Source organism: Varanus komodoensis, unplaced genomic scaffold (genome assembly GCF_004798865.1).
Source record: "Varanus komodoensis strain SLA01 unplaced genomic scaffold, ASM479886v1 scaffold6_1, whole genome shotgun sequence".
In the NCBI taxonomy this organism is placed as follows: domain Eukaryota; kingdom Metazoa; phylum Chordata; class Lepidosauria; order Squamata; family Varanidae; genus Varanus; species Varanus komodoensis.
Window position 1 is genome coordinate 1,022,112 of NW_025336345.1, and position 24,497 is coordinate 1,046,608.

A 24,497-nucleotide genomic window follows, 5' to 3' on the forward strand; every position below is an offset into this window, starting at 1 on the left:
CTTTTGGATTCCAAATCTGTTCCTCCGTGGACCTTTCCCTGCAACCAGCTCTTTGCAAGTGACCACCAATTGTTTGGTTCCTTCTTTTTTCCTTTCTAACAGAATGGAATGATGGGCTGAGGCTGAACTGCAAAGAGTTAGAGCTTTGAGTTGAACAGGCTTGTATTTTGGCCTCATCTCGTTTGCTTTTTGTTCCTCCCAGCAATGAAATGTGGCCCCAGAAGGCTTCTCTGAATTTTAACTGGACCCTTGAGCTAAAAGAGGTTCCACGCTTGACTGGGACAAAATTCAGGGAGATATTCCTTTTGTATTTGAAGCAACTAATTTAGGTCCTATCCTCTGAATCATCAGAAGACACATTTTCTCTGTCCTCTGCATGGCAGCACTTCCAGTACAATGGCTGTCTGATCACCTGTTTATCCTTTCTTCTCCAGACAAAACATTCCCATATCTTCTCATGACTGGATCTCCAGTCCCTTCTTCATCCTTATTCCTCTCCTATGGTCCACTCCCATGTTAACAAGATTCCTCCTAAACTGTGGTACCCCAGACAGGACACAGCTTTTCAGGGGCATGCTATAAAGCATGGCTATAGGCCATTAGATTCTGTAATTTGTAGCAAACATGTGGCCACATCAATGGCCAGAACTGGGTGGACTGCCATTTACCAAGCAATGCATGGCTCCTGTGTTACTCTGGGCTCTTTCTGCAAATCTAAAATACGATTAATCTCCACCCTGAGAATTATTGGTGAGGCTTAATAAGCGAATGTTTGCGCAGCACTCCCCGTGGAATAATTGTATACAGGATATACATCCCTTTTATTAGCAAGAGTCTTTGATGGCCCAGTCTGGCTGTCAGAGCACCTTTTCATTCCCGAGAATCAATATGGGATAATGTAGCTATCGCAAAGTATGTTCATTACTCTGCAGGGATAGTTTTAACATGCTCCCTAGATCCCCTTGCCAGTAATTCCTTCCCCATTCAGTCTGGCATCAGAATTAATGGCACGTCTTGTTCTGTAAGCCCTGGCTTTTTAGATGAAAGGTACACACTGTGCGGTTCACACGCAGCAAATCAAGGCATTTTGAAGATGTCTTAGCTTGAACATAGAAAGCCTAAAAGCCACTCTTTCTGCAGAGAGACAGACTGATAAGTTGACATCACTTTGAAAGCAAAAGGAAACAAAAAACAACATTGTGTTTATCAACAGTCAAGTACTCTCAGAAAGCAGAAATCTGACAAGGATTTTCAGATTCACAAATCAGAAACAGCATTCTGCTTGTTACACTGACAAACATCTTGGTGATGAATATTTTGATTTAGTTTAATTTGCTTAGCTGATTTTTAGTGCTGTGGTGTGATTAATCTGCCTTTAAGTAGTGCTGCCAGTATATTATTAAACTAAAAAAAGGGAAGAAGACCTTGGTCCTGGGCAGGTTTGGCAACTTCTCTATTTCCTCTATTTTCAAGGGTCACTCTATTCCCTAGTCTGGTAGCTGGACCATATTTTGCTGCATAAACCAACCACACTTTGGGAAGTCAGGATCAGTAATAAGAGCAGTCAGTCTCACCAGACTTTAAGAGCCTCGAGGACAGACTTATTTATTTATTTGTTTAGAAAATTTCTAGGCCGCCCCATTCGCCGAAGTCTCAGGGCAGCTTACAAATAAATAAATTAAAATACATAAATAACAATATAAAATACACGTAACTGTATAAAATAAGTCGCCCTGGCCAAGGGCAACTTAAGCAAGGGCAACTCAGAGAGATACAACAGTAGAGCACATTATCACTTCTACAGCAACTAACACAGTCACCTTTCCCTTTAGTGTAAAACGCCTTGACTTAAATTGGATGCAGTTTAAAGGGCAGATCATGTTTCTTCAGTGGGCTGCAAGCTGGGAATCTCTGATCTTGGTTCTAAAAAATAAAATGATATAATTCAAAGTCATAGACTTTGGTTATAGTGCTGTATTATCAAAGTGATTCCCCATGTGTGCCTGTGTTTGTGTGCATGTGTGTTCTGAAATGAAGAACTCATTTCAAAATGGGCCACAAATATTTTGAGGCAAATTGTAAATATACTCCATCCTTCAGTAAACTCAATGGGAAGATGCCTGTTGATCTCCATGGAAGCAAACTCTGTCAAAAGAAATAGATACACCATGTAGTAACTACACTTAATACTATCATTTCTAAGTGATCATCAGCTATTGTTCCTCAGCCTGTAATCCAAAGGAAACATGGATCTTGAGTGTGTTTTGCCCTGCCCTTCCCAAACACAGTAAGGAAGATGTGATTTTCCATTTAGGTTTCACAATTTTGTTGGTCCAGATGTTCAGCCAGGTTCAAAACATTTGGATGGTTCTCTTCTTTTATCAGTATCCACTCCAGAGGGCAAAGAAACATAGCCTTTCATATTTCCTATTGTTCACATAATAATAGAGCTTGGACATCAATACTACCTTAGTGACCATGATTGATTATGCATTCATAATACGTAATGAATTATTCAAGCAAGCATAATTTCTGGATCATTAGGTGGTAAACAGGGATATTATCATGATGGAAGTTTAATGCACCCATTAGCTCTTAGGCAACATGGATTCCTGACACTTCAAGCAGGCTGAAAATTTTGCACAGAAAGACCGCACCTGTGGTTTTTAAAATTATCCACAGTGAATTATTGGCAGAGCTTGAATCGATGGACTCCAGGGGCTCAGACATGCTACTACCCAGCTACTCTGTTTTGACACATTACCACTCTATGGCTGTACCAGTTCTGGCCATTTTCCTGCCATCTGTTACGAAGGTTCACAGGAAGAGAGATGCAGTCTGCATGACATCCCACAAACTGCTACAGTTTGCCTCCTGCCTCCTGGCTTGCCCATGCAAAATCAAGCACAACAGTCAAGTAAAGAAATGCAACTGAATGAGTCCCTTCTGGGCAATTTCCTCCCTTCATCATTATCGGCCCTTCTTTCCATGTTTATCGGGTGCATTTAAACCAATGTACCTGGGAGCCTTGTCTCCTAACTGCTGTGAACTCTTGGGAAATCATCTACTTATAAATATTTCATCTAATTAATCTCCACCCACCCTAGGTGATGATAAAGTCTTTCCAGCCCAATACATGGCACATTCAAAAGCATATAGATAAGAGTATATCTACAAAGTATTGCTATTACATAAGGCATTATTATAATGGCCCCATTTCTCTTACCAGTAATATGTGCCAAAAGCACAGCACTTACCCAGGTTTGGCTTCTTCAGGAAGGAGGCCACAGGGAGGTTCACAGTGTTTTGTAATATTTGAGTCCATTTACTAATGAACAGACTAAATATTGAGGAAGGCATACCACTGAAGCACTCCAGCAGACAGACCTGCCCACCGTCCCAGATCAGATCTCCCACCCAGCATCCCCAGGCATTTTTTAGAGCTTGCTCACTCCCAGTCTTTCTCATCGGAACTGAAGTCAGTCTGCTTTGCTTCTCTGCTCAGTGCCAGCATGCCTGCCCATCTGGCAGGAGACTTGGGTGTGGATGGAAATAAGGATGCATTTTATCCAACTACCTCCTAAGCTTCCCAGGGCCATTTACTTTTTGTTTCCCCAACAGGTGTGCCTGGCAACTTTGCCATTCAGAAGGAACACTTACAGTCATTCTGGCCTGATTAACCTTCACTTGTCCATGCATCTCCTCACAACTGCATGTAGATGCAAGTAGGAAAATATATGGGCAAGGTTGCAGCAGCAGAAATTTGGTGTGTCTTAATTAAAATTAAGAGTACAATCCTACACATGCTGGGGGGTGGCTGGGAGTTGAAGGTGTTTTTTCTGTCTAAATGTGCAATGCATTGCACTGAAAAAAGGTTGAAGAGGCAATTTTGGAAAACATACAAATAGGACATGCCAAATGCCCAAGCCAATTTGTAACATAACACGTGAACCTCTCCATCCAATTTCTCTCTCTCTCTCTCTCCCTCTCTGCGTGTGTGTGTGTGAGGTGTGCACGTGTTCAACAAGTCCTTGTCAGTTTTCAAACACTTAAAGGGTTGAATGATATCTTTTACCTTCTTTACAGTTGAAATTCTATCCACTGTTTTCGGAGTCAGCCCCAAATTGCAACAGGAGTTTATCAGTCTCAGCATGCATAGCAGGGCTGGGGAACATGTGGAACTCCAGACATTGTGGCACTGCAGTTCCCAGCATCCTTTGCCATGGGCTATGGTGGCTAGAGGTGAGGGAGCTTCACTCCATCCTGTCCAGAACGGCATAATTTCTCCTGCACCCCCAAAGTGTGCCACTGATCTATGAATTCCCTTTGTTTACATCCCTTGCATTTTGGCTCTTTGAAATGTACATGGATACAACTTGATTGTCAGGAATGAAATTAAATCTCAAGCAGTGATGATACGGGAGGCAAAGTAACAAGCAGTATTAGTTTAATACGTTCTTGCAAGAGCGGGCGCCCACCACACAGGTAGCGCACCGTTTTCACAAAAGACATTGCTTTTTATTCCCTTTTCCCGGCTCGCTGATCCTGCCCCTTTTCTCCCATTGGCTGGGTTACTAAGAGTTCACAATCTTCTCCGCCTGCCTACATCATACTACCCCTTGATGTGTTCCCCCCTCCCTCTCATACATCCCATGTTCATGCAAATAAGACTGTTGCCTTTGAGAAGTGTGTCAGTTACTATTCATGAACCTATTAAGCGTGCACACTACTTTCTAAGAGTTCAATAGGTCATCTTGACCTTGTAACCATCTCACTTGATGACCACTTATTTCCCAAATCTTGTAGGAGGATGAGATAGAACAGTCCTTCCTCCAAGCTCATTATGGCTAGTTGTAAGAGGCAATCAATTTCCTGCTCCCTTCCACAAGAGGTGATGGTTTTGCCATTGCCCCCAACCTCACCTCACTTGTGTTCTTCAGGACTTTGATGTAAGAAGCACTATTATTATTCTTACAACTCTCTACATGGTTCTGTCCTCAGGCCCTTTGGCCTTAAGAGGTTTCAATGGTCTCACCCTAGCCCTATATTTTATCCTTGCTTCAGTTTTCACCTTCCTGCTTAGTAACAGTAATTTTCCATTTGGCTCTTTGAAATGCACAAGAATACAACTTAATGACAGACAAAAAGTGGCGATTTTTAGATGGGAGCTGGAGGGTGGAGGCATAACTGATTGGCTCCCATATACAGTATTCCAGGACCTGTAAATCCTGCCAGCAGAACCCGCTCCCGCCTCCCCTGGGAGTTGCAGGGCCCCAGTTGTGGTGGCGCTTGCCCTTTCCCCTGCCCTGGTCCCACCTGCTTTCCATTCCCTGCATCGCCAGGAATCAAGGAACGACGGCACTGGCCCTTCTTGAGAGGACTAGTCAGGAGAGGTTGGGAGCGGCATGACTCCGTCTTTCAAACCGCAAACCCTATAGCTATCTGGACAATTTCTCCTCAGACTGCTGACTGGTGACCAAAAAGGGCCTGCCTCAGTCACAAGCCACCATGTGGCTCCCCCCCCCCCCCAATACCAGACTTACTTGCATCTCCCCTCTAGACCCGTGTAAAGCGAATTCACCCACTCCAGTGCCTGGGCCCTCTTTCAGACCAGCAAGGGCCAGAAGCATGGCATGTTTTTACATTTATTTGCAGCAGGCTTCATTGAAACAGATGCCCTGTAAATGGTGGTTCTGTGAGGTCCAGAGATCTCAGGCAGGAAATCCTCAACCATCACCAAACTGAAACTCTGCTTGAAACAGAGAAAAAGAGCAAGTCAGAACAGGCCTCCTGGCCCATCTAGTCTGACCCCTGGCTCCAGTCAGCTCTGCTCATGAAATACCTACCCTGTGCATGTCCAGTCTATCCTTGAGCAGCCTCACCAATGGGGCGTCAACCACCTCCTGTGGAAGCCCATTCCATACCCTTGGGGCCCTAACCGTTGGGAAGTACTTCCTGGGATCCAAACTGAACTTTGTTTCCCTGAGCTTGGCTCCATTGGAACACATCCTGCCCTCCTCTGCAGAGAAAAACAGGTCTTTACCCGCCTCTGCGTAAGATCCCCTCACACACCTGTATGTCACCAACAGATCCCCTCTGAGTCTCCTCTTCTCCAGGCTGAAAAGACCCAGTTCCCTCAGTCTCACATCATGCAGCTTTTTCCGCAATCCAGCCACCATCCTTGTGACTCTACGCTTCCCTATGCTAACCTGGCTATATCCTGTAATGTGGAGCCCAGAACTGAACACAATACTCCAGTTGTGGGTGTACCAGAGTTGTATAGAGTGTCAGTATGTGCATGCGTGAGAGCTTTTTTTACAAGAGGCATCACTCATGGTTGTTTGAGTTCTGAAAGTGAGGATTTGTTTGCTCATTTAAGGGAGGAAATGGAGTATTGGTTCTGAAAGTGAAGAAAATGTATTTCCGTACTTGTGTATTTGCACTACTCCACTGCAGCACAGCACTGCCTAGAGGCCGCCTAGTGGAAAAGCAGAACAGGAAAAACGCTTTGAGTAGAACTGGGTTCTCATGCTGTAGTTAACTGAGCCCAGATGTAAAGTAGATGTAGCCCTTCTACTTTACATTCGCTTGCTCGCTCTCGCTCTCTCTCTCTCTCTCTCTCTCTCTCTCTCTCTCTCTCTCTCTGTGATGGGGCTGGGGGACACACAGGGGTGTCTGGTTAGCCTGGCAAAAGTCCGATATAGGGTTTTTCTGCAGCAAAGGGCTATAGGGTCTGCTGCAAACTGATGGGCTGGTAATAGCTCACTCCTTGGTCCCTTCTCTCAGTAAATACCTGCACAACACAGGAAATAGTTTGGTGGTCCCTTTCTTGCGAACTGGGCACTTCGTTTAGTTACTGTTCAGCAGCCTACTGTCCAGCTGCATTAAGCATAGTTCCACCTTTATCTGCTTTTGATGGCGTTTATCCCTGCTCCAGTGCTGTAGTTAGGCTCCTGCTGCTCCATTGCTGCATAGCATTTATATCCTGTGCGAGGAACTGAAGGGTGCTTATACTCCAATCTTATCTTCACAACAGCCCAGTGAGGTAGGCTAGGCTGAGAGTCTGTGGCTGCCCCAAAGTCACCCTGGGATCTCCAAGGCTGAGTGGGAACTAGAACCCAGAGCCCCTGGGACCCCAGTTCAGCACACTGGCTCCCTCGGCTGTCATTGGAATCCCTCCCCAACCTCCCAAGACGCCAAAGTTTAGACCAGAACCAAGGGGCAAGATTAAGCAATGGCTCCATATGCTGTCAATTAAAGAAATCGCTTTAGAATGCATTTTAATGTGAGTTCATGCTGTTCAATGAACTCTGCTAGACAAGGTGTTAATAAAGCATCATTAATGGCTCTGGGTGAAATGAAAATGGTTACTATGTGGGCAGAATGAGCCAGCAAAGGTCTGTTTAAAGATAACACATTTGAGAGAAATGACTACATCTGGTTCTGACTATACTTTTTTCTGCCTAGACCCTGGCATCAAGTCTTGTCAGCCTGGGGGGAGGACATTTTAACTGCCATTAGGATCCCTGACTCACTGGTAAGTCATATGAAGTCCTGGATTTCTTCAGCTCTGCTAGTAGCATGGTGCTCTTATCCGTTGCATTTTTTCCAAGGGAATTACTCCAGGATGTGCGACCCCTGCAGGACTGTTCTGGGGTTGGAGGCATAGTTGCGGGGGGGGGGGGGGGACATCCTTGCAAGGCAAAGGCCACATGGCAGCAACTCTGAAAAGGAAATTAAGCTAATCAGCTTTCTGCTGCTTTCCCCACTCCTCTGTAAGAAACAGCTGCCCATCGACTCAGTACATTGATTTATCTTCAGTGGTGCTCACTCAGAAATAGATTGCATTGTCTTCAGTGCTATTTATTTATTTATTAATTAATTACTCTTATATCCTGCATCTTCTCCTTTCAAGGAACTCAAGGTGGCTTACATAATTCTCTCACTCCTCTCTTTCTTATCCTCGCAACAGCAACCCTGTGAGGTAGGTTGGGCTGACTAGCCCAAAAATCACCCAGTCAGCTCCATGGTTGAGTGAGGACTAGAACCCAGGTCTTCCAGTGCCACACCTTTAATCAATACAGTATGCTTGCTCTCGTACATATATATGTGTGTGTGTGTGTGTGTGTGTGTGTGTGTGTGTGTGTGTGTCTACTCAGAAATAAGTCACATTCACCTCAGTGGTAGTTCCTCATGGGAGAGTCAGCATGGAGAGAAGCTGCACTTGCTTCTGGGAATTGCCTGTGGGTAGAAAAGAATTGGACACGGGGGAATGGCAAGAAGCAGCACCACAACCTTCTCCCTTTCGCCTCACCTTGCCTCCTTCCTGTTGGGCTTGTTTGTTTGGTAAGAGCAGGAGGAGGAATCTCTTTTAATTTAAAGAAAAATTCCACTCATTCGTTCCCTCACACCTGCAAATGTCTTAATGGACGGGGGACTTTTTATTTTAATCTTTTCATACAGGGCTTTTTCCATGTACACATCCCTTTTCCCAACCCTCCATCTCCCCAGTTGCTTCTGCACATGGCACAAGGTAACATTTTCAACATTCTGGAAACTTCTGCATATATTTGCACCTGCCCAAACAGTCATAGTTGTGTTTTGCATCAATACTGGCACATCCCTCTAATAAAGAAAAGGGGCTGCAGTGTGTATCTTTCTCTCACAGACAATGCAAAACCTTCAGAACCAAACTTTGCTTGTTCCTTTGCCGTCTTAACAGCCACTAGTTACCAAGCTGTCTTTACCCACTCTGCCTATTTCTCCCGCTCCAGGGAATGATAGAACCACCCTGGAGCGTTATATATTTTTATTCTACAGTGAAGCACCAAGAGAAAATCTTGGTAACCATGGAAGCCTCTTATAAAATGCCTCCTGCTTCTCTGCTACCCACACATCTTCCCTGCAAGTAGCTATCAAATGATGACAACCTTCTTGTTTTTTCCATTTAAGGTGAAGTGATTGGTTGGCTGTTGCTCCTTGCTCTTATTGTTCAAATTACATAAACTTGTGCATCCTCCTCACATGCACACACACGGATGAGAACTTCTAATTCTTGTGAAACCCTTAGAGAGGGTCAGGAAGGCTTAGAGGATGTACTAGTTGGAAAGCTGTATAAGAACATTATTTCTCTTTAGCAAAGACAGAGCAGAGACAGGAAACTCTGAGTAACTCAACGAAGGCCAATGCCACCTAAGAGTGTAGACTATCTAAACACTATCTAAATAAATAACTTTCTAAAGACACTGTCCACACATTTACATCAACACAAACACACACACACTTTAGCAACTGCATATATTCAGGTAGCTGAAGTAACTATTAATACATCTTTAAATCTTGAAGAATTTGGAAGAGCTCTGCCGGAGCAAATGATTATTTGAGTACATTCCATGATGTAGTTACTTTAGATGAGCCTCATTTTTCTGGTGGTGCTTGTGCATTTGCTTGATGTGATGTCTGGAAGGAATGGAACATTGTTGTCATAAATCAGGTTGCATTGCCAGCCTTGTCAAGCAAATAGAGATTATCTACTTGTTACAGTGTTGTTGTGCTACTTTTCTTAGGTCTCTCAAGCTAGGGTGTAGCGTAGTGACCAAAGGTTCCTTTAATCTGATTTCTTCTACAATAGTCAGGAGAAGGTTCTGTTCTTTATGTCATTTCCATGACCAGCCCACCATGCTGTCTGTTTGGCTTCCTCACAGCAGTTGGTTAGACTTTGATGTTCTTGGTGCCTTAAGTGTAAGATTTCCTTCCTTATAGGCCATGGCATGAGGGAAAACAATATGACTTCCTTTTGTTCTTAGGCTTTCTAGTTCATTCAGTTGGCCATGGTCAGCAAATTATGTACTAGGCACCTCCGCAACATTCATAGATTGGGCTGCAACACTGACAACGGTGGGGAGCTGTTATTTAAGGTAAGTGTTAATTGTGAGTACACCAAAAGTGGTCACCCCATGTCACTGCCAAAGAATGGGCCACTTTTAAGCAGGCAAGGAGGGCAACAGTGGCATAAACCAGCTGGAGAAACAAGCCCTGGTCAGAGTCTGGGCTCTTTCTGGGTTTAGCTGTAAGTCAAGATGCAGAGATCAGAATGATTGAATGCATGCTTGTTATGGACATATGAAGATAATGTCATGTACAGAAACTAAGATTGGCAGCTCGTTGGTTATGTCAATAGTGGAGCCTGAGGATGGGGTGATCGGTGGAGAGAAATGGACCAGCCTGTGTGTGATTTTAGAGTGGGCAAAGAAGTGAGGCTGCTTCCTATGTAAGCCGTCCCGAGGCTACGCGATAGGACGGCATACAAATACTCTAAATAAATAAATAAATAAATAAATAAATAAATAAATAAATAACGAGAGCGAGGAGGAGCTTGCGCTGAAGATGGGCACACCTGAGGTCTCCTTAGGGTTAGAGAGGGAGAGGAGAAAGGCCAAGGGCACCTGCTTCTCTGTAGAAGCAAGAGTGATGGCGCTAAATTGAGGGAGGTGGGCGAGGGATGAGCCAGAGAAAGAGGATTATGAAGTAAGTAGCAAGTGGGGCACAGGTACTACCTCTTCCAATGTGTGAAGGTCATAGCAGTTCTCTGTCAGAGGTTGGCTGTGATTCTGGGGTGCAACTTGTTGGCTGGGATCCTGGATTTTTAATGGTAGTTCCTCATTAATTATGGGTTACTAATTAACTGAGCCTTCAAAGCACACTTTGTGAAGTGTCCAGAAGGCAATGATTACATGTGTGTGTGTGAGGGGAAGGAACACAACAGCTGGTACCTTGCTGGATCCACTTGTGCAAGGACAAAATAATAGAAGTGAGAGCAAAGAGGCTGGTCAGGAAAGGAAGGAGTGAATGAGGATAGCTGCTGCCTGGAGGATCAGACTGAGCAAAGCAAGACTAAATCAGTGCCTTTCAGTGGAGTCTCCAGTACCTTGGCCCTGGCCCCTGTGTTGCTCCAGGAGGCATCTGATGGGACCTGTCTTCACTACCTGTCTCGTTTTTCAGATAAAAACCTTGAGACCTGGAAGTGTGGCACCAGCCACTCCTTCCTGCTCCCGAACCTCCTCTTCATTGCTTTGTCACCCCACCTGATCTTTCAGCCATATGGGCCTTTTCCCTTTACTATATCTTTCCCCACGTAGCCTCTATCCCAGTCCTCTTTGCTGTTTCTCTCTCCCAACAGTTTCCCTCCCTATTTCTCTCCCTTTCCTTCTTCTCCCTTTCTTAGCCTCCACCCTTGCTCTTCCTGGGACTTGTAGCCCAAAACATCTGGAGAGGAAGCAGGCTGGGGGAGGCCAGTCTACCCACATACCACATGGATTGTACATATTTCTGGCATAGCCCCCTGTGCTTAACAGGTCTCTCAGCCCCGTAATTTGAAGGGAACAAGTTTCGCTTGTTCATTTGTTCACAACATATGGGGTGGAATGTACCAGTCCAGAATGTCCCAGGTCTCTGAACAAATTTCAAATTTCCTGACTTCTATTTGGGAGTTCTGCATCATAACTTGCTTATCAACAGGACCAACGATGCTGAATCAAAGCAGCACAGATAACGGAAGATCGAGCACTCCGAGGTAGGGATGACAATAAAAGCTTGGGGTGCGAATCTTGTTTCTTCCTTAGAAGCTGCTTCTTTTGCTGTTGGCACAGTTAATTTCTCCCCCTGCCCCACCACTGCATTTGTCATTTTATAAGCAGAATCTTCCCTCCCAGAGTCGGATGCACATTTCCCCCCTTCAAGTAGCAGAGCTTCAGGATGGAGGGACCCACTCAGCTTAAAAGGATTGCCATTTTGTTGCCTCAGATTAGCTCAAGTGGTGTGACAAGCATTCCCCACATCAAAACCAATGTTGTTAACCTTGAAATCTGCATTATTAATATCTCAGTGCTGGTCCCATTAGGGGCTGCAGAACGAGGCTCTCCTGGACTGATGGCAGCTCATCCTCATTTGATTCTACTCATATATGAGTTAAGAAGACATCATTAAAAGTACATTAAGTTTAATTATGCCGGTAGCAAGCCACAGACAGTGTGAGCAGCAGCTTAATGCAGAATCCATAATGAGATAAGACCTAAGCCATTAGATTTTATTTGTTAAGGAAATGTGCCTCATATATACATGTCAGTACAAGGCTATCCGTGGCAATGGGGAGATGTTTACCCACCTTGCTTTCTGGAGGTCCCCCACAACATATTCTGTGATGGCGTGCTTTAAAAAAAAAACACTGCTAAACAAAATCTTTCAGGGTTTTGGTGTTTCTTCCTGTTCAAGCAGAAATGCAACAAGACCGATGCGTTACTCAGAGCCATTTAATTACCAAAGGTTGTGGTTCATGCCTAAGCACCTGGAAGGAACAGAGTCACTTAGGAGGAGGGAGGATTCATGCAGAGTAACACAGGAGTGAGCAAACGCCTGGCACAACCTTCCTGCAGCAATGAGCGGCGCAGCACAGAGGGAAGGGGATCGTGCCGTCTTTGGCACATTGTCACAAACAACTTAACATCATCATGTGCTCACTCGGCCCCTTTTGCAAACACACACACAAGGCTTGCTCATAGGATCAGTCCCCACGATAAGCAGTTGGCATCCAAGTTGTTCATCATTTTTAAAGGAGCATCAGTGGACTGACGGCACAATGCTATATATGACGACTCAGATATAAGCCCCACTGAGTTCAGTGAGGCTTAATTTGAGGCTGAGCAATATAAGCACAAAAACAGCAGATTCCTTCAACTCTGAATTTTGATAACAGGGAGAGAAAGGAGGGGGTGAAATAAAAAGACAGGCAAGGATGTCAAAGTGTGCTTACTTTGCCGTGATAGTTGTGAAACAAAAGTAAATTAAAGACAGAAGACCCGCAGCTTCCTCGTTCTGGTTTTCAAGGGAGGAGGGGGAGATGATGATGCTTTTGAAAGCAAGGCGTTAGGGGATATTTTGTGAATTGCTAGAGGCTTCTATAAGGAAGCCTTTCCTCCTTTCTGCTGTGTTGATGGGGAAAATGTAAAGGAACTCATAAACTTCTATAAGGATTCTAATCATGATGCCTACAATTTAGCCTGTGGGATGGGCAACTTGCAGCCCTGCAGATGTTTTGATCTAAAAGTCTCATCGGCCATAAACAATCATGAAGGCCAAAACATCTGGAGGACCTGGCTACAGGCATGGAAAGCAACTCAGAAAGCCATAAGGTATGGAGTTGTTCTACACCTTGTTAGCATAGGCCATAAGAAATGGACAATGGAACAGTAGGGGGTGTTAGCACCTTGAATATATGGAAAGTCCATATGGCAGGTGTGATCTTAAGCAGCACGATGACCCAGAAGGCACGGTGCTCCAAGGCTTGTAGCTTTTCGTTTCTTCAGAAGTGGGTTGCTCCAATGAAAGGTAAGCAAGCTAGAAGACATTTTGCTATAGATTTTGGGGGTGCCTAGAGAAGGACATCTCCACTGTGGCCCCTGCTCCCTCAGTAGACCCTCATCCTTCCTCCAAGCATGGCTGCTAGAAGAGGGATGGAAAGTGGGCTGGGCTTTCGCTTCGTATCTCTGACCCCCGAGGCAGCACAGCAGAGCCAGGGGGCCCAGAATAGCAGGTCTCTGGCTGGGCTATGGGCCCCAACAGGTGCCTCACCTGGCACTGGCTCTCCTCTGCTTTGCTTCTTTGGAAGAAGCTCACTCCAATCACTTTCACAGCCGACCACATGAAGAGGCTTGACATTTCCACAAGCAGTTCTGAGGCATCTTCTCTCTTTAACCCTTTCCCCATCTTCTACCCTGCATGTGGCAAGCTAACATGGGCCAGTCAAACAGCTTTATTGCATATAACCATAGATCCTTCCAAGCAGGTACGACACATTTATCCACCAGCAAGTCCTGGGCATGCTCAGACTCAAAACATCACACCCAGCAAAGCTGTATCACCAAAGAATTCCCTTTAAGAATCAATTTTATGCTTATGGTGAGTCACTGAAAAGACTCCTAAAACCCTAAAGGAGGTGACCAGAGACAGCATAATCATAGGTGTGAGCAGAGATACTGGCAGATCTGCAAGATAGATTGCATTGATTGAGGAGAGTCATTTCCTCACACCAGGAAATTTTCAGAGCTGTCATTAGGTGGGGAGATGAAGCGGTCTCTGAGACAGAGTTCTCGCAGGCCATGCCAAACAATAATTCCCAAGATTATTTGGAAGAAAAAATGATCACAGGAGTTCATGTATCTACTTCTTCACCATCCTAGAGACACACCTCTGCCTTCAGTATGAGCAGACATTTGGATCTTGCTCCTTTCAGAGCTAGGTGAGTGCTGTGGATCCTTTACACTCTGTTGAAAATTGGATCCCATATGCAGTTGCATGAGTTAGCTGGGCTACATGTTGAGCCAGTGTGGCATACTGATTAAGAGTGGAGAATTGGGACTGAGGTGACCTAGGTTCTAGTCCCCACTCGGCCATGGGGCCAACTGGGTGACTTGGAGCCAGCTGCAGACTGCCAGCCCAACCTACTCCACAGGGTTGTTGTTGGAGGGATAAGATTGAGAACGGCAGGAGGTGAATGATGTAAGCCACTTTGAGTTTGTTGGGGGGAAAGATGGGTTATAAATCAAATGAATAAATGTTTTTCTATCTTGCAAATACCCCTCCAATGAAAGTTATCTTGATGAATGGAAATGAGCAGAAAGCATCAGGTTCCAGAGGGAACACAGGGGGGAAATGAAGCAGAGAGGAAAATCACTTGGAGGCAAACCTGCAGGGCAGGAGCATTCTCCCCTTGTCCAACAAGTCAATGAATACTCCACACAACTTAAGAGTCAGACAACTGCATGTACATACATAACAGATAAGCGTGTTTTTTTCTTTCTGCATGATTGCCGTTGTTATCTCCCTTTGCAACAGTGGTGCAGAACCTCAGGCTGATGGACCAGATCCAGCCCACTTGGCTGCCAGACTGGCTTTCCAGGTTTTGCCAGCTGGGGTTCCCCTTTGCCTGGCTCCATCTGCTTTCCCCTAGCTGTCAATCATTTGGGGGTGTACAAACGTTTGTGCATTTTATTCCCGTTTTAGAAAGCCAAAATGCTTCTCCTGGCAGTAAGAGCTTGAAGCTAAAATGTGCTGCAGCTTTGGTATCTGGGTTCTGCCCTTTTTGCCTGGAGCTTCACCTTTCCCTGGAACACATCCTCCAAGAGCTTCTCCAAAACTGAATTCACTCCCCATGCTGAAAGACACTGCCTATCCTTGAAGCAGACCTTAGAGCAGCATGGGATAAATGACCTCAGGGCATAGGAATCCAGTGCTGAGGATGGAGGAGGCACGTGATATCGACTTCAGCTAATGATCTGATAATCTCTGACTAGAAGGACAGATTCACTGGCTCAGTGTTAACACTGTGTATTCTGGGGTATTCTCTTGATGGATTCTTGAGAGCAACCCTATGGTCCCTAGACTATGGCAGGATCTCTTGGAGTCCAGAGGACTTTGCATACCTCCCTTTCTGTGGACACGGAGGGAGATATATAGGTAGAGATGGAGGTCCAGCAATGAAAGCTTCCTTGTGGCACGGTCAGCAATGCCCTCTGCTGGTGCCCCACCACCACCACCAGTGCCACAGTGGTGGCAGAGAGGGGAAAGGGGCATGTGGGGTGGAGACAGGGGCAGGGCAGGGCAGGACCAGTCAGCCAGCAGGCAGAGCAAGGCAGCCACCCCAGGCAGCGGATCCTGGAGGGTGGGGAGTGGTAGCAAGGCACCAGAGCGCCGTGTGCCGCGTGGCCCTCCTTGCACCCCCAACCTAGCTTGCCGCCCTCAGCTGCAGAAGAAGATGCTGGCTGCAGACGAGTCGAAGGACATGTGATGGGAGTGGACACCGTTTTCCCCCTTGTCTCCAGCACTCAAATGACCTGGGCCAGCCCTGGTCAGGGCACCTGAAGGGATTCTTTGATCTATCATTTCCCCACCCCCATCCCCTACATGTATCACCAGCAGCTTAAAGATTATACCAACATGGGAACTGGCAGAGTTAATTCTCCCAGGATCCTTGTCAAAGGAAGGGGTGCTGCAGTGGTGGGAAGGCCAAAAACACCAGCCATCCCTGCCTGCCTTGATCTCAACCAGCAAACCAGCCCACAATGTACAGGGAGTGGCAGAAGCTGCACCGTGGACTCTCCTGTCCACCTGTCTGAGGATTGCTCTGGTTTTGTTTTGTTTTGTTTTGTTTGGTTGTTAGTGTGCTGTTTAGATGTTTACTTCATCTGAACCTTTGGGATACAGTGAGCTAGAAAGACAAATAATGTTTTAAAATAGAGTTGGAGTGTTCCTGTTTGTAGACTGTCCATAAAAAATACAGTATCAGCAACAAGAAGACAAGTCAACATAAAATACTTCCTTGTAGAATGATTATTTTCCAGACAGAAATGTCAGAACCTTTAGATTCTTATCAATAATTCCCTTTTGGTGTGGCAATTCATAAAGCACAGTAAAGAGGCATCCTGTGATGCTGTTAATTGTGCTTTCCAAAGTAGATAGCTACGGTATTTAGGCAGCAGTTATTAAGAACTTAAAAGGGAAATGTTAATCCTTGTGTGGTACTATTGGTAGAATTCCACAAACTGGAAATGTACTCCCTTTTTGCTATTTCTTATATGGTACATCTTCTCTGGGACTTGTAACCATGTCAGGAACAGGCTGTCCAAGAACTTAGCAAGGATCAGTAGTTTATTTGGAAATAAGAAGGAAAAGCATTTTAATGATATAATCCCAACATAACAGTATGTATTGTTTTTCTTCAGTTGCAAAGTTGTGCTCGACTCTCCACCACCCCATGGACCTTAACAGCATGTATTAATCACCTGTAAAATGTCAGGTGGTCATAGACTTTAGGCTGCTCTCCTGGAAAACAATTCAAGAAGAAACCTTTTCCAATTTTGCTTCCAGGGTTCCCCTCTCCCTCCCACAAAAAGAGCATAGTGCCAATAAGAAAAAAGATCTGGTCTGTCTCCCATGTTTGAAGTGATAGAGATTGCTGACTTTAGATCCAACCATATGGAATTGAAGCTTCCTGTGAAGAGTTTAGTTTTCATGATAAGCATCAATAGGGCTATTTTGATGGCAGCATTTGACAACCTCAATGTATATAGCAGAAGAGTTTCCATGTATCCTAACCATATGGAATTACTTTCTAGCTTTTGGAAGAGGACAGCTGTCGGGAAGAGACAGAAGCAGCTGAAGCAGTTTAGAATCAGGGATAAAGGCAGAGAGAGGTGAGACATTAGAACATGGGTTGGAGCAAGCTAAAGGTCCATCTGTTGCAAAATACTGTTCACACAGCGGCCACCAGCTGCTCATGGGAAATCCGCAAGCAGGAGTGTGATAACACCTTCCACCCAAGCTCCCCAGCGTGTGCGTAGGCCTACTGCCTCTAACAATGGAGGCAGCATATAGCCATCAAGACCAGTAGCCATTTGTGGCTTTATCCTCCAGTAATTTGTCCAGTCCCTTTCTTAAGCCATTTAGAAATGTGGCCATCACTACATCTTGCGGAAATTCCATAGTTTATCTATGAGCAGTGTGAAGAAGTACTTTCTTTCGTCCGTCCCCAATCTCCCACATGCAGCTTCATGTGATGACCCAAGGCTCCAGTACGATAAGAGCTGGAGTGGAAGCAACCTTAGGAATGGTCTCCTGGCATCTCTGGTCATTGGCCATGCTGGCAGAGGCTTCTGGGAGATCAAGCCCAAAACATCTGGGGCTCTTCCTTCTGCCTACTCCTGATCTAAGGGATCCAGGCAGGGAGAAAATCTAATAGAGGGTCAGTGGCTTTCCTGCCTTCCTTCCACTGTGCTCTATTTGTAAATCTACATACTTTAAAAAAGAGATCCTCTGTTCTTCCAGAGCACAAGAATCCTTTTTCCTCTCAGGGCCATGAGACCAGATACCATGATCTACCCAAAGCATGGCATTTTATCTCCCAAGCATGTAATGTCATGCAGAGGACCAGCTGGGGACATGAAATGATAGGACAACAGGCACCTGGCCTATTGAATTAGAAACTTTTGTAAGCCATAATGGTGGATATATAACTATTTGCCTGCTGGTGTTAGATTCCTTTCTGTGCGGTTTTTAATGTACTATGTGTATGTGTGTACAGGATAGCACCAGCATTTTGTGGCCTTCATCCAAGTAACCATATAATTGCACCTCTCTTGTACATTTTTTAGGTCACCAGCTAAAGTGACTACCAGATAATTTTTCAGTATTTGAGGCTGATCCAGACTGCTAGTGTTAGATTCCATTCTGTTTGTGCAGTTTTTAATGTACTCACATGTGTATTTACATGATAGCAAACTGATTCTAGTTAATTGGAAAGAAACCCTAGTTGTTCCTCAATCTGATGCCCTCCCAGATGGTTGGAGTACAGCTATGCAGGCTAGAATTGATGGGAGCTGAAGTCCAAAGCTGCCATAAGTTCATCCATCAGACCAAGACGGACACCCAGGAGTGTAAGGTAGCTCTGAGTTGGGTCATTGCAGAGTGGAAGTTGGAGCATGTATGTGGATGTGTGAGGTGCCTTCATTAACAGCCAACATGCGAACGATTTGGGCCAAGTAGAAACTAGACTGACAAAAGCCAGCAGGAGTAGTGCAGAGCAAAGAGAGAATTGCTTATCACTGTGAAGCAGAAAGGAGTTCTGTGGAGGAAATAAGCGGCTGAATAAATAAAACAAAACAACACCAGCTGCACCAGCAGCCTTTTCTTTTAGCCTGTTTCCTCCAGGCACTGAATTGTATTTTCCTCAGATTAGCAACGCTGTTGGTGCTGCAGATACCATTGTACTGGGCGGCAATTGCTGAGGTCAGGGTTTTCCCCCAAAAGCTAAATTGCCCTGGAAATTAAATATTCCTTTGCCACAGAGAAACTGGAGTTCTCAGTGCTACAGCAGAACCTGCCGCTGTCAGAAAAAAGCCCCGCATTCCTGATAGCCAAAACCCTCCTGTGAAAGGAAGAGAGGCAGCGCCGCCCCCCCCATTGTGTGTGTGTGTGTGTGTGTGTGTGTGTGTGTGTGTGTGTGTGTGTTCCCTATCAAAAGCCAGCCTGTCCCTGCTTCTAGTGCAATTGCACACTAAGCAATTCGCTGCCTTTGGATACTCACTTCAGAAAACTACTTTCCATTGAATAATCTTGTGAATGAACACGTGGGGGGAGAGGGGGTTGCTGGGTGGCACAATTCCAGACCTCCAAGGTAGGCACCCAAAAGGTGGCGATATGATTCAGCTCTGGGCATGGCTGAACAGTCAAGGCCATTCTCCGGGTGTGTGAAAATCCTGCCCTGCTCACTTTCTTGAAATCAAGCTGAAGACTTGCTTTGTCCCATCGTTCGGTTGCTTCCCACAGATCAGCTGAGCAGTGCCTGGCAAGTAGGGGAAGGGAAGATTTTGGGGCTCTCAGCCTCTTCTCCCTGCACTCCCCCCCCACCCCCGCGCTACTCACCCAGTCAGCGGAAACACTTGAGCGACCTGGTGAAGGGGATGCTCTGCTTCAGAGCTTTGCTCCTGGTGGAGGAAAAGCTCACCCTGGGGGAAGGGGGCTAGTATTTTTTAAGTTCGAGGATGACCTTCCCTCTGAAGGGGTTGTGGACAGAGCCAAAGCCAGCAGTGGGGGGTACCAGAGCCTGCCCTTCTCGTTCCCTCTCTGTCCCTGCCAGCCTCTTGTGCCTGTCACTCTTCCTTCTCTGTTTTCTCCTTCTACCCCACTGAATAGGCTCCTGGGAAAGGGGCAGATCAAGACAAGAGATCTTGCCACTTCCAGAGAGCTTAAAGATCAGGCCGCGTGAAATTAGACCCAGGGCTACATGTGCAGTCAGGGCCACAGCCTGCTGACCCCTGACTGAAGGCTTATCAGCTAATTCATACTTTTGAGGACAAATGGACTGAAGTAAGTTGGCTAATCATAATTATAATTGTTAATGTTATAATTAGCACAGCTTCTGTTTCAAAGGCTATCCGCATAGCTATCAGGACATTACTAAAAGTTTGTTAATCAAGTTAAAATCTTCCCTAGAAAAACCATTGCATTATCACCGAAAGACTCTTAACAGCCTCTCTAGTCACTGTTGCTCCCGGGTCCCAGCACACCCCTTAACACTGCCAAGGCCTCACCCCACTGGGCGAGGACACACTGCGTCTACATCAACAGTGTGCACAAATTCATCCGTAGCTCACTGAACCATTGCAGCTGAAGCAAAAGGAAGTTTTGGTTACAGCAGTACGACTCATCACACCTAGGCAAAATTTTCTCAGCAGATAGCTTCGCCGTATCACTCAGCAGCTCCCTTTGGCCTGGAAGCTTCAGGGTCCTCTGCAAACAGATCATCAGATTTTGACATACTGCAGGAGAAATAATCCCAGTGGAATGAAGTGAATCAAGCCTGGAATCAAGCAAGAGCTGGTTCCAGGGGTCCTGTCTCTGGCCCACGAAATGTTACAGCACCTTTTGTGGGTCTTTACAGCCACAAAACCTTTCTGATTGAGCTGCACAAACAAATAAGCTTCCCCTAAAGATTTTTGAAACCCCTTCTGTGCAAACCCAGTGGTGTAGTTTGTCTTAAAGGACTGTCACAGAAACAAAACGCAGTAGGGGGTTCACATGAATGCCTACACATGTGGAAAGCACATGAGCACACTTGCCATATTAGCAAGTCCTGCTCAGCAATGACAAGCGAGCTCATCGCTCGCCTGTCCATGGCACATGTGGTAGTAGTACATGAGCCTGAGACACATGCCCATGTGTGCGCACAGCAGCCAACACACCTGAATGGGCAAGAGGGCTGCCACAGGGTTGCAAACCTTTTCTTCTAGCGAGCTTAGTTTAATTTTGGAGAAGTGCTTGGGGGCACCATTCAAAGAGGGAAAATGGCCAACATACCAAAATATCTACCTATTTCAGCTTAAAGCTGTTACTGCCAATACCTAAGCCTCAGGAAATAAATTTCATTTTTTTTTAGCATGGACAAAAAACTGCAGGAAGCCAGGAAACCACCAAAGATCAGTGGTCTGAAGGAGGATCAGAGGGGAATATTTGTAACTAGAGGACTAGCTTTGGACTACATTTGGATCCTAGGCTTGAAAAGTTGCACTTCTGCTGATATCACCGTCTGCGAACATCACCCTCCGGGCACAGCCACAATCCTTCCTTGTGCTCAAGGACTGGGTTCAGACAACATCATAAACCTTATTCAGGTGTTGAGTATAATTGAGTATGGGACGTCATTGAACCCATGGGATGCTGCTGAAATGTCTGTTATCATGGTGTCTAAACCTGCCATGAACAAGCTACAGTGTACAGCCCAACAAACATGGTCTCCCTTCATAGGTTGTTTATGGTTAGTAAATCATGCTTTGGTGGCATGGCTGGGTTCAGACAATATGATAACCCATGTTTCATCAAGAGCTGACAATTCAGTGACCATCTGCAGCTGTCAGAGAGAAAAGTCCAGAAGGGGAAGGGCTAGCCTGCAAGTTCTCACAGCATTTCACATTTTTGGTATTTGTACCAAAATACCCTAGTGAGACTTTTATTTCTAATGTTAGAGAATTGGTAATAGACAGACAGACAGATATTAATTCCAGTAAATGGAATCAGAGTTGGGGGTGAGCTAGGTGGAATTTTAATCCAGGGTGTGGTCCTACACATGTTTAAACAGAAAAAAAAATGTCCTACAACACTCAGCATTCTCCAGCCAGTTATGCTAGCTAGGAAATTTTTGACCCCATCTTGAAGAAAGGAAAAAGAAGAAGAACCTGGGAAAAATAGATAAGTCAGTATGACATCAATCTCTGAGAAAATTCTGGAGCAGTATAAAGCAGTCATTCTGTAAACACCTTGAAAGCAATACAGTGATTCCTAGAAGCCAACATGGATTTCTCAAGAACAAACCCTGCCAGACTAATCTAATTTCATATATTAATTGGGTAACCTCCCTGATGGACTCAGGAAATACTGTGAGCATAATCTATCTTGACTTCAGCAAAGCTTTTGACAAAGTGCTCCATGATATCCTGATCAGCAAACTAGCAAAAAGTGGACCAGATGGAACCAACATTGGCTACAGAATCCGACTCAAAGTGCTAATCTATGGCACCTTCTCAAACTGGGGAGAGGTAACAAGTAGGGTACCACAGTGTTCAGTCCTGGGCCCAGGCTCTTCATCATTTGTATTACCTTGGATGAGGAAGTGCAGGGAATGATTATCAGATCTGCAGATGACACAAAACTGGGTGAGATGGAGAACGAGCTGGAAAGAAAGACAGAAAGACGATTCTAGGTAACCTTGATAGGCTGAAGTACTGGGTTGAAAACAAGAGAATGAAATTCAATAGGTACAAATGCCAAGTTCTTCACCTAAGCAAAAGTAATCAAATGCACCATTAAAAGATGGGTGATACTCAACAATACTGCAAGAGAGAAGGATCTTGGAATTGTTGTAGATCAAAAGCTAAATACGAGTCAACAATGTGATGCGGCTGCAGAAAGGGCAAATGCTATTTTAGGATGCCTTAACAGAAGGATCACTTCCGAATCATATAAAGTACTAGATCTCCTTCACTAAGAACTAAAGATTAGGCCTCATCTGTAGTTCTGTGTCCACAGTTTAAGAATGATGCAGACAAGTTGGAAAGGGTTCAGAGAAGGCCAGTGATTCAGCAACAGGAAACAAAGCCCTGTGAGGAGAGACTGAAAGAACTGGGAGTGTTTAGCCTCAAGAAGAGAAGACTGAGGGGACATAGGATAGCAGTCCACAAATACTTGAAAGCTGTCACAAAGGGAAAGGACAGGATTTCTTCTTGCCATGCAGGACACCGCGCTCAAGTTACAGGGCTCAAGTTACAGATTCCACCTAGATATCAATGATTCTATGATTCTAGGAGCTGTAGGGTTTTTTTTTTCTTCAGTGTAAACACGTCTAGAATTGCCTCTTAAAGTGATTTTACTTGCTGCTACTATACTGTTTTGATTGCATTTTATATGTTTGTTTGTGAACAATCCTGAGAGTTCTGAAATCAATTGTGGAATAAAATAAAAAATACTCTCTTCATAGCTATGGACAACATTTCGTTAAGACAGTGTTTCATCTTCTAAATTCCCAGACTGCCAGATGGAAAGAACAATGTTCAGTTCATTTATTTTAATCTGCCATTTTTCGCCAGGACTTCAAATGCTTTGCCATATGCTCGCACTGTGTGGGCCTCCAATATCGAGTACAGCGAGTCCTTCATCTTCGCTGGAAGCTCTGACATTGAGGTGCTCCATCATCCAAGAACAAATGTCAGCATTCAGCAAACACACACAGCCCCCTCAGGAAGCCGATGTTCTTCAAAGAGCCAGCAACTGGGAAGTTCCAAGCTGAACATCATCTGTTTAGACCAACTTTAGAGCAGGAACTGTAATTCAGAACAGTATAAAAGAGTGTGTCTGTAAAACCACAATGGATGCAGACAAGAAGATATGTTTGGTTTAAGTGGGAGGGAGGGGGCACCTTGCTGGGTGCCAAGAAACATGCCTGGGGGTACACTGATGCCCATGAGCAAACCATTCTGTCTGACTGGAAGACTCCAAAATGTGCTGCTTATTTCAATGCTCTTTCATCCAGACGTCCGGGATGCTTTACTCCTTTACTCTGGTGTTTTTCTCTCATCAAACTACAAATATCTGAGTTCCTAGAGAAGTTGCTGGCCAAGTTCTTTCATGTAAATCCCCACTTGGATTGGACAGGGAAGGTGTTGTGCTCTTACCTATGGCTGGGACTGCTTTGCCATGGGTATCTGCTGGTGCTGAAAACTGTGGGTTCAAAGGAGTTGCTGGAGCGCAGGTCACAGCTTTGCCTTGCATTTGTCTTTGGGGTGATTGGCTTCTCCTTGGCCAGGCACACCATGGCAGCCATTCTGCAGCGGTGCTCAGCACAGTTTCTCCAATTGCCCAGTGTTCCCTAGCCCTTATTTAGCTCCCTTGGATTTGGACCATGGCACCAGGATTGGAGTGGGATGGGGAGCACTCATAATAAGAAGTCAAGGGAGGCTTTTTTCCCCCTCTTTGAGTATTTAAGTCCCCAAGGCCATGCCCCCAGTCCAACTCAGGACCTGTGTTTACTCAAGACTAAGTAAACCTATCACACATCGCAACCTTATGAGTGATCAGATGAATACTCCCTTTGGCTGCAAGAAGAGCCCAATCCGTTTTAACCTCAAGCTCTTCAACCACTTTCTCGTAACCCTTCGATCATGCAGACTCCATGCCTTTCAGTCATCTCTCGCCTGGTGAAATTGCTCTGGATAGTTGGAAAGCTTGCCCACAATTTTGTGCCTGCATGTTTGCTTTACCACAGGTACTGCCTGAGTGCGGATTCAAGCACGCTAATGATATTTCTCTGTTCCTTTTTCCAATATAGATGATAAAAAGGAGTGAGGTCACCCACTGCCGCCCGCTTCAAAGCATCTTTGTTCCCTTCCCCTTCCCTT